The sequence below is a fragment of the Chiloscyllium plagiosum genome, unplaced genomic scaffold (genome assembly GCF_037043375.1).
Source record: "Chiloscyllium plagiosum isolate Xiang-an unplaced genomic scaffold, Cpla_swu_hap1 HiC_scaffold_44, whole genome shotgun sequence".
NCBI classification, from domain to species: domain Eukaryota; kingdom Metazoa; phylum Chordata; class Chondrichthyes; order Orectolobiformes; family Hemiscylliidae; genus Chiloscyllium; species Chiloscyllium plagiosum.
In genome coordinates this window covers 63433762-63449287 of record NW_028270182.1, presented here as the reverse complement: position 1 = coordinate 63449287, position 15526 = coordinate 63433762, and the positions used below count along the sequence as shown (strand labels likewise).

The window sequence follows — 15526 nt, the reverse complement described above, 5'->3', positions numbered from 1 at the left end:
TTCACGTTTTTTGGATCATTGTGATCTCCTCTGGAGTAGAGTTGACCTGCATAAGAAGGATGGATTGTACCTGAATTGGAAGGTGTCTAATATCTAGGCAGGGAGACTTGCTGGTGATACTCGGGAGGCATTAAACCAGTGAGGGAGTGGGTGTAAACCCAAGAAGATAGTGAGGAAAGAGATATGTCTGAGGCTGGTACAGTTCAGAAGTCAAATAGTCAAGCAGGCAAGGGCAAAGCACAGAATGAAGTCGGACTGAGCAGTTGCACTGCATTTACTTCAATAGAAGAGGCCTGACAGGAAGGCAGATGAGCTCAGGGTATGGTCTTGAACATGGCACTGGGATATTATAGCAATTACAGAGACATCACTCAGGGATGGATAGGACTGGCAGCTTAATGTTCCAGGGTATAGATGCTACAGGAAGAATTGAAAGGAGGACAAGAGAGGAGGGGGTGTGGCATTTTTGATTCGGGATAGCATTATGTTTTTGCTTAGGGAAGATATTCCTGGGAGTACGCCCAGTGAAGTTATTTAGGTGGAACTGGGAAATAAGAAAGGGATGATCACCTTATTGGGGTTTTCTGCATGGATTTCGTCCGGGTGCTCTGGTTTTCTCCCACAGTCCAAAGATGTGCAGGTTGGGTGGATTGTCCAGGTTGAATTGCCCACAGTGTTCAGGGATGTGCAAGTTGGCTAGCCCTGGGAAATGCAATGTTACAGGGGGAGTTTAGGAGGCTCTCCAGGTCAGTATCAGTGTGATGGGCTGAATGACCTGCTTCCACACTGTTGGGAGTCTCTGATAATTCTACTAGTTTTAAAATAGTTACAGAAAATAATATACCAGATCTAAAAGTTAAGGTTCTGAATTGGACAAAGGCCAATTTTGATGGCACAAGGCAAGAACTTTCATCTGGCCCCTCAAGCCTACTCTACCATTCAATAAGATCAGGGCTGATCTTTTCATGGCCTCCGCTCCACTTTCCTGATCTCTCACCATAACCCTTAATTCTTTTCCTGTTCACAAATCTACCTTTTGCCTTAAAGGCATTCAAGTTGGTAATGTCAAATGCTGCACTCGGCAGGGAATTCCACAGATTCACAATCCTTTAGCTGAAGAAACTCCTCCTGAACTCAGTCCTAAATCTGCTCCCCCTTATTTTGAGGTAATGCTCTGTAGTTTGACCCACCCCCAGTGGAAATAACCTCTCTGCTTCTGTCTTATCTACTCCCTTCATAATTTTATTGTTTCCTATCCAACCTCCCATTCTTCTAAATTACAATGACTATAGAATCAGTTTTCTCAATCTCTCCACATACACCAACCCTCAACTCCTGACTCAAACTAGTGACCCTCCTCTGTACTCCCTCCAGTGCCAGTACATCCTTCCTGAAGTAAGGAGACCAAACCTGTACACAGTACTCCAGGTGTGGCCTCACCAGTACCCTGTACTGCTGCAACATAACCATCCCTCTAGCAATGAAGGACAATATTCCCTTCACTGCCTTAATTACCTGCTGCACCTGCAAACCAACTTCCTGTGATTCATGCACAAGGACACCCAGCTCCCTCTGTACAGCAGCATGGTGCATGTTTTCACCATTTCATCATCCAGTTTGCTGTTAGTCCGACCAAAATGGATGACCTCACATATCCCAACATTGAACTCCATCTGCCAGATCCTTACCCACTCACGTAACTGATCTGTATCCCTGTGCAGACTTACAGTGGCCTCTGCACACATTGCTCTACCTGATCTTTGTATCAAATGTGAACTCTGACACCGTACACTTGGTCCTCAACTCCAAAACATTTGTGTACATTGCAAACAGTTGTAGTGGAGAAAGTGAGGTCTGCAGATGCTGGAGATCAAAGTTGAAAATTTATTGCTGGAACAGCACAGCAGGTCAGGCAGCATCCAGGGAACAGGAGATTCGACGTTTCGGGCACAGGCCTTGTCGAATCTCCTGTTCCCTGGATGCTGCCTGACCTGCTGTGCTGTTCCAGCAATAAAGTTTCAAAACAGTTGTAGTGCCAACACTAATCCAAACACCCATTTATCCCCATTCTTTATTTTTTGTTGGTTAACCGATCCTGTATCAATGATAATTACCCATAATGCCATGCATCTTTACCTTATTCAGCAGCCTTTTATGTGGCAACTTATCGAATGCCTTCTGGAAATCCAGGTACACCACATCCACCGAGTCCGCCTTGTCCAACGCACTCGTTGTATCCTCAAACAGTTCCAGTAAATGCGTTAAATGTGACCTGCCTTTTATGAATCCATGCTTTGTCTGCTCAATGAGACAATTTCTACCCAGATATCTCACCACTACTTCCTTGAGAGGTTCAAGCATTTTCTCCACTATAGAAGTTAAGCTTACGGGTCCTTTTTGAAAAATAGTGGCACCACATTTGCAGCTTCCAGTCTGTCAAAACCATCCCAGAATCCAACAAATTTTAGTGGATTATCACGAGGTCTATTTGTTATTTTCCCCCCCCACTCTCTTCTCCCTCCCCCCACCCCCCACCATCTCTTTTAGTCCCTGGGATGCATTCCATCAGAGCCAGGAGACCCATCTACCTTTAGGCTGTTATCTTTCCCAACATTACCTCTTTACTGAGAGTGATTGCTTCTGTATCCTCATCTGCCATTGCCTCCATAGGCCTGCGACAATGAGAGTATATAGACAGTATGTTCCTGTTAAGGCCAAGGCTGGTAGGTGTAAAGAATGCTGCCTGACGAAAGAAATTGTGGGCCTGGTCAAGAAAATGAAGGAGGCAAATGGCAGGTACAGAGAACTGTGTTTGTGTGAATCCCTGGAGGAGGATAGGGGCAGTAGGAGTATACTCGAGGTAAACCAGGAGGGTGAAAAGGGGACATGAGATAGCTTTAGGAAATAGGGTTAAGGAGAATCCAAAGTGATTGTACAAATACACTAAGGACAAACGAGTAACCAGGCAGAGAATAGGTACCCGCAAAAATCATCAAGGCTGTCTGTGGAACTGCAGGAGGTGAGAGCGATTCTGTATGAGCGGAGAGGTTTTACAAACAAAATGTGCACATCGGAAAACACAAATTTGAACGTCCCAGTCTCGTGTTTTCAGTAAACGGGGAATTGCCTCAGTGTGGCTGCAGGCATGAGTGCGCGCCGCCATCTTTATTCGGGGCAAGAATTCACTGGACATGTGCGGAGCCGCCAGCTTTGTAGGGGGCAAGGTGCAGCCAGGCGCATGTGCAGCCTTTCTCTGGTACAGAGTCATTGGGCAGGATTTACACAGAGCACATTCAAACTCAGAGAAATGGATGTTTATTTCTGGATTTGTTTCGTCATTCATTTAAATGATTTGGTATCGTAAATGAGTTTGCAGGTCATACAAAATTGGAGGTATTGTGGATAATGAAGAAGGTTACCTGAGATTACAATAAGATATTGATCAGATGGGGTTTAATTTAGATAAATGTGAAGTGCTGCATTTTGGAAAAGGAAATCAGGGCAGGACTTGTACACTGGCAAGGCCCTGGAGACGTTTGTGGAACAAAGAGACCTTGGACTGCAGGTTCATAGTCCTTGCAAGTGAAGTTGCAGGCAGGTAGGATGATATGATGAAGAAGGTGTTCAGTATATTTTCCTTTATTGGTTCGAGCATTGAGTATAGGATATGGGAGGTCATGTTACTGTACAGGACATTTGTAAGGCCACTTTTGGAATAGTGTGTGCAATTCTGGCCTGCCTCCTATCAGAAGGGTGCTGTGAAACTTGAAAGGTTTCAAAAAAGACTTACAAGGATGTTGTTAGGGTTGGAGGATTTGAGCTGTAGGGTAAGGCATAAAAGGCTGGGGCTGTTTTCCCTGGAGTGCCATAGGCTGAGTGGTGATGTTATGGAGATTTATACAATCATGAGGGGCATGAATAGAGTAAATGAACAAGGTGTTATCCCTGGAGTGGTGGTGTCCAGATGTAGAGGGCATTGCTTTAGGGTGAATGGCTAAAATTTCAAAGGGGCCGAAAGGACAACTCTTTCATGCAGTGAGTGGAATGAGCTGCCAGAGGAAGTGGTGGAGGCTAGTACAATTAAAACATGTTAAAGGCATCGAAATAGACACACGATGTAGACATAGATAGAACAATACAGCACAGAACAGGCCCTTCGGCCCACAACGTTGTGCCGAACATTTGTCCTAGCTTAAGCACCCATCCATGTACCTATCCAATTGCCGCTTAAAGGTCACCAAAGATGCTGACTCTACCACTCCCACAGGCAGCGCATTCCATGCCCCCACCACTCTCGGGGTAAAGAACCCACCCCTGACATCTCCCCTATACCTTCCACCCTTCACCTTAAATTTATATCCCCTTGTAACACTCTGTTGTATCCGGGGAAAAAGTTTCTGACTGTCTACTCTATCTATTCCTCTGATCATCTTATAAACCTCTATCACGTCACCCCTCATCCTTCACCGTTCCAACGAGAAAAGGCCTAGCACTCTCAACCTATCCTTGTACGACCTATTCTCCATTCCAGACAAATCCTGGTAAATCTTCTCTGTACCCTCTCCAAAGCTTCCACATCTTTCCTAAAGTGAGGCGACCAGAACTGCACACAGTACTCCAAATGTGGCCTAACCAAAGTCCTGTACAGTTGCAACATCACTTCACGACTCTTGAATTCAATCCCTCTGCTAATGGACGCTAATACACCATAGGCCTTCTTACAAGCTCTATCCACCTGAGTGGCAACTTTCAAAGACCTATGAACATAGACCCCAAGATCCCCCTGTTCCTACACCTCACTAAGAACCCTACCGTTAACCCTGTATTCCGCATTCTTATTTGTCTTTCCAAAATGGTCAACCTCGCACTTGGCAGGGTTGAACTCCATCTGCCACTCCTCAGCCCAGCTCTGCATCATATCCAAGTCCCTTTGCAGCCGACAAGAGCCCTCCTCACTATCCACAACTCCACCAATCTTCGTATCATCTGCAAATTTACTGACCCACCCTTCGACTCCCTCATCCAAGTCATTAATAAAAATTACGAACAGTAGAGGACCCAGAACTGATCCCTGCGGAACTCCACTTGTAACTGGGCTCCAGGCTGAATATTTACCATCTACCACCACTCTCTGACTTCAACTGGTTAGCCAGTTTTCTATCCAATTGGCCAAATTTCCCTCTATCCCATGCCTCCTGACTTTCCGCATAAGCCTACCATGGGGAACCTTATCAAATGCCTTACTAAAATCCATGTATACTACATCCACTGCTCTACCCTCATCCACATGCTTGGTCACCTCCTCAAAGAATTCAATAAGACTTGTAAGGCAAGACCTACCCTTCACAAATCCGTGCTGGCTATCCCTAATCAAGCAGTGCCTTTCCAGATACTCATAAATCCTATCCTTCAGTACCCTTTCCATTACTTTACCTTCCACCGAAGTAAGACTAACTGGCCTGTAATTCCCGGGGTTATCCCTATTCCCTTTTTTGAACAGGGGCACAACATTCGCCACTCTCCAGTCCCCTGGTACCACCCCCGTTGACAGTGAAGATGAAAAGATCATTGCCAACGGTACTGCAATTTCCTCTCTTGCTTCCCACATAATCCTAGGATATATCCCATCACGCCCGGGGGACTTGTCTATCCTCAAGTTGTTCAAAATATCAAACACATCTTCCTTCCTAACATGTATCTCCTCTAGCTTACCAGTCCGTTTCACACTCTCCTCTTCAACAATACGGTTCCTCTCATTTGCAAATACTGAAGAAAAGTACTAATTCAAGACCTCTCCTATCTCTTCCGACTCAATACACAGTCTCCCACTACTGTCCTTGATCGGACCTACCCTCGTGTTCGTCATTCTCATGTTTCTCACATACGCATAAAAAGCCTTTGGATTATCCTTGATCCTATCCGCCAAAGATTTTTCATGCCCTCTCTTAGCTCTCCTAATCCCTTTCTTCAGGTCCCTTCTGGCTATCCTGTATCCCTCCACTGCTCAGTCTGAACCCTGTTTCCTCAACCTTATGTAAGCCTCCTTCTTCCTCTTTACAAGACATTCAACCTCCCTCGTCAACCAAGGTTCCCTCACACGACCATTTCTTTCCTGCCTGACCGGTACATACATATCAAGGACACGTCGTATCTGTTCCTTGAAAAAGTTCCACATTTCCACGACATCCTTCCCCAACAGCCTATGCTCCCAACTTATGCTCCTCAGATCCTGTCTTACAGCATCGTAGTTACCCTTCCCCCAATTGTAAAACCTACCCTGTTGCACGCACCTATCTCTCTCCATAACCAAGGTGAAAGTCACAGAATTGTGGTCACCATCACCAAAATGTTCACCCACTAACAAGCCCATCACTTGTCCCGGTTCATTACCGAGTACCAAATCCAAAATGGCCTCCCCTCTGGTCGGACAATCTACATACTGTGTTAGAAAAGCTTCCTGGACACACTGCAGAAACACCGCCCCATCCAACCTACTAGATCTAAAGAGCTTCCAATCAATATTTGGGAAGTTGAAATCGCCTGTGGCTTCTGCACCTTTCCAAAATCTGTTTTCCAATCTGTTTCTCCACATCTCTGCTGCTATTGGGGGGCCTATAGTAAACACCCAACAAGGTGACTGCACCTTTCCTATTTCTGACTTCAGCCCATACTACCTCTAAAGGCAGATCCCCCTCGAACTGCCTTTCTGCAGCTATTATACCATTTCTAATTAGCAACACCACCCCCCCTCCTTTTTTACCACCCTCCCTAATCCTACTGAAACATCTGTAACCAGGAACCTCCAACAACTATTCCTGTCCCTCTTCTATCCACGTTTCCGTGATGGCCACAACATCGTAGTCCCAGGTTCCACGCCTTAAGTTCACCGACCTTATTTCTGATACTCCTTGCGTTGAAGTATACGCACTTGAACCCATCTCTGTGTCCACAAGTATTCCCTGTCAGTGCTACCTTCTTCACAGCCTCCCCACACACTTGGACATCCTGACAAACAGCTAGCCTACTTACTGGACTACAAGTCCGGATCCCATCCCCCTGCCAAATTAGTTTAAACCCCCCCGAAGATAGCTAGCAAACCTACCCCCCAGGATATTGGTGCCCTTCTGGTTCAGGTGCAACCCGTCCTGCTTGTACAGGTCCCACCTTCCCCAGAATGCAGTCCAATTGTCCAAATACCTGAAGCCCTCCCTCCTACACCATCCTTGCAGCCACGTGTTCAACTGCACTCTCTCCCTATTCCTTGCCTCACTGTCACGTGGCACCGGCAACAACCCAGATTGGAAGCATTTACAGGGATGTGGGCCAAGTCCTGGCAAATGGGAATAGATCAGGTTTGGATACCTGGTTAACATAGATGAGTTAGACCGAAGGGTCTTTGTCGGTGCTATACATCTCTATGACTGTGGGATCATAACAGCTTACACTGTTCTGCTTCATCTCTGGGCTCCCTCATGACCACTTTGTCGATATCTAGCTTCCTCAATCTCGAACAATGGGTGTAATTTTGGTCTGTTTAGTATTTTACTATTACTTTTACAGACATTTTTGTAAGTTAATTTTTCACTGCTGCCCAGCCCCTGACCATGTGCTGCTTATTAACTTTTTTTTTTGAAAAATCTTTGACAGTCAAGAATTCTTTTTATCAAATTCTGTACCATTTTCATTCCCTGTAATCCGTTTTGCACTCCCTGAAACATCAACTGTGTTTCTCCTTCCACGGATACTAGTGATTAATGCCAAAGCCCTGTTGCTTGTGGAGAGGGTGATGTTTGACTTTCTTGTACAGCTGCAGTTTGTGTGGCGAAGGTGCTCTCACAATGTGGTTGGGTAAGAGTATTCATTACAGCAACAGTAAAGATCTGAAGATAATGTCCAAATCAAGAACAGTTTGTAGTTTTATTATCCTGCTTATAATTTCACAAAAATATTATTGAGAACTTTAGACATAAGGCCAGAGAAGGATGATATTAGATTAGATTACTTACGGTGAGGAAACAGGCCCTTCGGCCCAACAAGTCCACACCGCCCCGCCAAAGCACAACCCACCCATACCCCTACATTTACCCCTTACCTAACACTACGGGCAATTTAGCATGGCCAATTCACCTGACCTGCACATCTTTGGACTGTGGGAGGAAACCGGAGCACCCGGAGGAAATCCACGCAGACACGGGGAGAACGTGCAAACTCCACACAGTCAGTCACCGTGGGCAGCACGGTGGCACAGTTGTGGGCGGCACGGTGGCACAGTGGTTAGCACTGCTGCCTCACAGCGCCAGAGACCCGGGTTCAATTCCCGCCTCAGGCGACTGACTGTGTAGAGTTTGCACGTTCTCCCCGTGTCTGCGTGGGTTTCCTCCGGGTGCTCCGGTTTCCTCCCACCATCCAAAAAGATGTGCAGGGTCAGGTGAATTGGCCATACTAAATTGCCTGTAGTGTTAGGTAAGGGGTAAATGTAGGGGTATGGGTGGGTTTCGCTTCGGTGGGTCGGTGTGGTCTTGTTGGGCCGAAGGGCCTGTTTCCACACTGTAATCTACTCTAATCTAATCTGATCTAAAATCTAAAAAACCATGCCTTCTTTTGTGGAAGAGGCAGAGCAAGCGACTGAGGTTAACGAGGGAATATTTTGGGTACTGAAATCATAACTCTATTAGTTTCATAATGGTTATGGAAAAGAATAAGGCTTTTTTTTTAAATTGGAGTACCATGAATGTTAATGGCATGGGACAAGGACTTATCAAGTTTGGTTGGAGTAGACTGTTTAATGTCACCTTTCTAGCAGTCCCTGCAATTTTGGATGGTACGTAGTCGATTTGAATTGCTTTCTTCCTATGATATTATAGGGAGTAATTTGGTTGTGAAGTTTGAACCTTGATCTCACTGTATTTCTATTGGTCGTTCGTATCTCTTCAAAAAGATTAATTCCTCTGCAATTCCTTTAGCTATGATATTGCATCTTGGGATGGCCTCTGGAAATCTAGTTGATGCATCCATTATTGTTAACAAATATTATGCCCACTTTATTTGTTTTGAGGTCGGGGTCCTAGCCAATCAATGAAGACTCTTGTAAAATGTTCCTCAAATGCTGGAATAGTTAAGAAAGGTGCGGGTTTTATTATCGCTTGTGTTTTTCCAATTACCTGACATGTATGACAAGTCTGGCAAAATTCAACTACATCCTGTTGCAGTCCATGCCAGTAAAAATGTCTCTGTATTTCATCCTGCGTTTTCTTCACTCCTGACTGACCTCCTTTCTGTACCCCATGGGCAATACGATTTGATGAACCTCTGCCCAATTATCATCTCTTTGAACATGTGATCGTATCCATTTCTTCATTTGGATATCATTTTGAAGGTAATAACACTCGGGGATACATTCAAAATTCCTAACTATGTTACAACTGCCTTTACATTTTATCTTTCCGCTGTAATCAATTAGCTTAGCTGAGCTAAAAATATTTGCATTATCACCTATTTGCTCCTGTTTTTTTTCTCAACAATCTGATGGACCAAGTCTCTGTTAATGCCACATAAGTTTCCTTATCTTTACACTTTTGATCTCTACTGTTTCAACTGGTGACATTGGAAACTTGTTACTCCACAATCAGGAAAGCTTCCACGATAAGACTCTTGCATTGCTTTAGTTGCCTGTATCTCCACTGGCTTTTCAACTAGAGTAGGCAGCACTCCTACTGGTGAATCAGCTATATTTTTCACAAGGACAAAGTGCATTCCTGGAGCTGAGAGTTTGTCCAATTTTTCTGCGACAATTTCTGGGCACTCTGTTTTCGCTTTACATAATTTTGCACTTTTTGTCTCTCGGTGAATTCCCTTTAGCAGTACCTTTCTGTAAATAGTCCTTTGGGAGCACATATCTCCTTATCCTTCATCATCACAGTCTGAAAGGATACTGTGTCTCTTAATATTGCATTCTCTTTACCTGTCCTATGTGTACAAACTTTCCAATCAGCTTATACACTCTGATGCAGCTTTCTAGCTTCCACTGTGCCTTCTGTTACCACTCCAACAAAACTCCTAGGCCTGCCCTCTTTTCCTGCATCTGTGTTTTTTTTTCCTGAACCGACCAACACATTGATTTCATTTGACCTAATTTGTTGCAGTGAAAACACCAGAGCTTTTTAACTTCTTTGTCTCCTTCAAGTATTTCCTTTTTACCCTGTGATAAGTTATCATTATGATCTTCAACGAGATCTACCTTTCCGTTTCCAAGTGAAGATTTCTCTTTGCCCCAATTTCTATCCCACATGGACTGAAATTGATTCTAGAAGCCAAATCAAGTTTTACAATCATTAATCACTAGACATGCTCACATTCATAAGCAACTTCATGTACATGTATTGCCGTTTTAACTCTCTGCTCTTCCGAATGAGTTTGCACTATGTCAGGCAGGGAAGTTTAGAACTCCTCCACATTCACTGTCTCTCGAAGTGCATAATAACTTTGCTCTCTTTTTAAAGCTCTAATCCATCTATCAAAATTACTTTTTTGATCCTTTCAAACTCAATAAGGGGTTGAACAGATTCGGCCTTAGATTTGTCTGTAGGCTTCTGGCACAAGCTCATATGCACTTTTCCCCCTCCTCATACTCCCCATATCTCTCGACTAAGTGTTGCGAATGTCTCACAAGCTCTACCCACAAATTCTGTTTGGATCAACACAACTCATATGCTCACGGGCCACTGCATTTGTTTAGCTACTTTTTCAAATGAAATAAAAATATTTTCCATGAATATACCGTGCATTTTTTGTTTTTTGTATATCCTGCTCTTTCTCCAGTGGTGCTTTTCCGTGAATATGCCTAAAACGTTTCTGACCAGGCTTTTGACCACCATGGTTTGCTCATTCTCACGCTGTTCCTCACTAAGCTTACCTTCAGCTGTCATCGCCATCCTTTTAAGCTGACTTCCATTCTAAGAGTCCATCTCTGAAGCTCAAATGCTCCCTCTTTTTCTTTTTCTCCTGCTAAAGCTATTTGTTTCTTTTCTCTTTTCTCTGCTAAGCCTATTCATTCTCTTTCTTTCTCTTCTAATATTAGTCATTACGCAAACTGCTTCATTTGCGATTGAAGTTTAGTCATCTCTATAGATCCTGATGGAGTTTCCAGCAAATTGGAATGGGGAGCTACTGCAAGCATCTCATCTTTCCTCACATTAGGAGATAGCTTCAACTCCAGCTCGTCCACTAATTCCCACAGCTTGGACTTCATGTGCATTTTGTAAAAAAAATCCCAAAGTTAACTCTTCCACCTTCAAAACATACTGCAAGAGGCATTGCTATCAGAAGCACTGTTTACTCAACCAAATCAACACCCGAAGTAAGAGACACTAACACCTGCCACTCGCCGACTAAATCCCACAAATGGCTCCCAATCTGTTATGTACCAGGCCCGACCACCCAAAACATTTTTAAGCAGGTAGCCCAGACAAAGACATTGCTATTGGTTGAAGGTTAGTGTACTGTGGATATTCCCGGAGTGAATTAACTGGTTAGAATGCCGAGATTTAAACAAACAAAATGTATTTACCAAATTACCTAATGAACACAAGGAGCCGAAAATAGAATATCTGAATATCCTATCCAAACTCGATAAGGTCTCCCGATTTAAGGATGCTGTTACAAATACTTACAAAATCACAAATAAACAAGCCCCTTAGCACAATCAGTAAATCTAATGCAGAAATCTTACAGATTATGAGGTCAGAAGTGCAAAAGAAGGGGGTAGAGCATCCAGTTTCAACAGTGACCCTGACTCAACCAAACCCCAAACTGTACCAACCTGCCCAGCAAGAGAGCTGACCACATCCTCTTGATTATATAAGTCTTTTTTTAAGTCTTGAAAGCTTTCTGCCTGAGGCATTACCTGCTAAGTATAAATAAAAGGGGCCAATGAACATTTCAAAATTCAGGCAGATTCTAATCTTGTATCGTTTAAAACCTCTCTGACAAAAAAAAATCAAGGACAACATAACCTTGTAAAGGGACCAGCTTTGTGACAACATGCCACATTTAGCTTTGGACCGAATTCAAAAAAAATGTTAATCTAACTGCTTTGAATACAATAAAGTGTATTAAAATAGAGCTGACGCGCATTCTGTGTTGAATTTACAAAATTGCCAAGTTAGAGCAATGAGAGGAAAGACCAGACAGACCCACACTCGCTGTGTATGGTCAGGGCAAGTATGTCCACTGTAAATCTACTGGTTGGCAACTGGTCTAGTCGAAGAGGGATCAGCACAGTAACTACAACTAGATTGTGTTTTTTGGTGGTGGTGGTGGGAGGTTCAGGTGATTACAGCATTGCAAACAGACAACACAGCAGATTCATCTTGCCTGCGATAAGAAAACATCTATAATTCTCCCTCACAACTAACTTCATGAGAATAATTGGTGATGGGAGATGTGACGATTAGCCAGCGATTCCAACATTCAATCCAGTCCACTTGTCATTGTGATCTGAAGATACCACACTGAAAAGAGTTAACTGGATCTGTTTGTTCAGTGACTGTGATTGATGTCAATCTCCATGGACCCTGATCGTGACACTGGATGGTTTCTCTCTTCTATTAGTAATGGGCTTCTTGTAAGGCTTTGTCCCATTGTAGCAGCAGATGCATCACCTTCACATTAACAGGGATGAACAGCTGCAGAGACAGGAAGATAAACATCTAAGAATAGTCTGGAATGTTCCATTAATGGATCAGAATCTGAGAACAGTAGACTGGAATGCTAAAACAATGGACAGAGTTTATCTGTTGGTCTTTTGTACCTTTCCTGGTCTTGGCTGACATTACCAGATCGGATATTCGGTGTACTGTTGATTATCCAGGCAGGTTACTATCCCTTCCTCGCTATTTTTGGTGTACCTGGTAAGTCTCTCCATCTCTATCCATTTATTAAGCCCATATGTCATGGTAAAACTCATTGCTATTTCTGTTATCTATATCTGGCAAAGACGAAAACTATTGTCTTCAGTTTCAAGTGTAACTTCTATTCATTACCCACAAATTTCAGAATCACCCACAACTCCGGCCTGACAAACATCTGAGAATAAGACTTCACAATCCAGATGTATCTTTTTGCCCTGAATTCATTTATGTCTGGGTATTCTGTCCATCACTAAACCTATCCACGACCTGCTTGATTATACTCCCAGTCCCTATCTTAGCGTCAATGCTGATGTTTGATAAACCATTATCTATGCCTTGGTAAAATTCTGACTTTATGGTTCCAACTCTCCTGTGAGCACTCTTTCAGTTACAAATATTTCGATAACAACCTTGTTCTTGTCTCTAATGTAACTTCATGACAGGGACACTCTGTCAGAGTAGTAATGTCGCAAGAAATGTAATTCAGAGGCACAGGTTATTACACATAACCTGCCACTGTTTCACATGCTAACACAGATGATGTCAGAACATACATTCGAATACAGGAATTGGAAATAAAAGAGAGTTTAACTCATAACAACCATAACATCACCAACATTTTAACTATAATTTTATCTATTTCACTGATATGCTTTGGTAAAGAAATCTAGCATTATTACCTGGGCTGACTCAGACCCACAGCAATTTGCTTGGCTCTATACTGCCTGAAAGAATGACGTCACAGTAAAGGGCATTTGGTGATGGTCAACAAATGCTGCCCTTGCCAGTGATGTAGGCACCCCATATAATAACAACATTAAATAAAACAAAGAATGATGCTAGAGTGAGTCGTGAGTTCATGGAATGCCCTGCCAGTAGCAGTGGTGGACTCTCCTTCATTATGGGCATTTAAACGTGCATTGGATAGGCATATGGAGGATAGGGGGCTAGTGTAGGTTAGGTGGGCTTGGATCGGGGCAACATCGAGGGCCAAAGGGCCTGTACTGCGCTGTATTCTTCTATGTTCTATGTTCTATGTAGATCAGAAGCAAAAATAACGAGAAATTGCCAGAGAAACTGAGCAGCACTGGCAGCTTCGGGTCGAGAGAAAAACAGAATTGGCACTTCGAGTCCAATGACCATACATCAGAACTGAACATCGCTGGGAAATAGTGTAATTGATGTTGGTGACAGGGATGCCTGTTGTGAAGGGGAGAAGGAGTGAATTGAATAGATGTAGAATGAGAGAGATAGACAGAATGAAGCAAACAAAGGAGATGTTGATGATCAGCTGGAATGGAAATATAAACGAGATTAACCTTATCTATTTTTCTCCTGTTCCCATATTACTGAAAATCATGCCCATTTTGGGTATACATCAAAGTCCCTGTTTTAAAATGAGTTATGTCCCTTTGTCTCTCTTCCTTAAGTGTGATCATCTACTTTGATTCATTAATGGGATGCTGGGTCAGTATTTAATTCCCTTTCCTCATTGTCCTTGAGAAGGTGTTGGTGAGCTGCCTTCCTGACCAATGCAGTCCTTGGGCTGTAAGTAGTCGGTGCTGAGGTCCATATAGTTTCATTTCTGTGAGACTTTGTATTGAGTGATATAAATAAGTGGCTGGCATGGCCATTTAAAACTTCAACTGAGAGTTAACCACATTGCTGTGGGTCTGGAGTTACATGTCAGCCCGACCAGGTGAAGATGGTAGATTTCTGAAGGGCATAAAGGTGCCAGGTAGGACAATCAATAATGGCTTCATTGGTTTGTTTGATTCTTAATTCCTGATATTTTATTGAATTTAAATTTCAACATTTGCTGAGCTGGAATTCAAATTCGGGGTCTGGGTCATCGCTTCGGTCCCTGGGTTAATATTCCGGAGATAATACAGCCATTGCCTCCTCAGCATCTCCAACGGCAATAGTGACGTTGCTGTTGGTCTGGCTTTGCTTCATAAGGCAACGTAATGATGTGGTAAAACATATCATCTTTCTCATTTTGTATTTATGAGAAGGCGAAATCGTGCGAAGTGCTCTTGGTGAAAAAGAGCTGGATGTCCTTGGTCAGGAGTCACTGACAGAATTCATATGGAGCAGTAATTAATCAGCACAGTAAATGAGTGGTGTCCTTCATTACTAAATGATTAAGTCAAAGATTGAAGACACCTCCCTGCAGTTGTACTGTTGTTGAGACAGTAGTTGGGGCACTCTGAACAGATTTTCTCTCCTTTATAATGAATGATCTCCTTGCTACAAAAAAAAAGTGTAATGGAGTTTCACCAGACTATCCCTACAGTGGTGGTACCATGAGAAGAGAGTGAAGGGGATGAGTGCTTAATCTGTATCGCTACAAAATAATAAACTAATTGCATTAAAACTTGAGTTTTATGGACTAACATTCAGTATTTCCAAAACAAAACGTTGATACCATGTATTCTGCGATACACGTCTTCACGTTTGTACAAATGTATAGATAGGAAACGTTGAGAAGGATATTGGCCAAGTGCAGGAAAAGTGGCTGAGCATGGATGGACGTTTTGGTCAGCATGAACCAGATTGGGCTAAAGGGGTTGTCTCCGTGGTGTCGGACTCTATGATTCTATGATAGTTTACAGAGT

At 43.3% G+C, this 15526-nt stretch overlaps 1 long non-coding RNA gene across 1 annotated transcript in view; it reads left to right on the top strand.

Annotated features, from left to right (window-relative positions):
- Positions 1–15526, top strand: part of LOC148137419 (uncharacterized) — a 51643-nt gene that overhangs the window by 23584 nt on the left and 12533 nt on the right. The gene's annotated exons all lie outside the window — the stretch shown is intronic.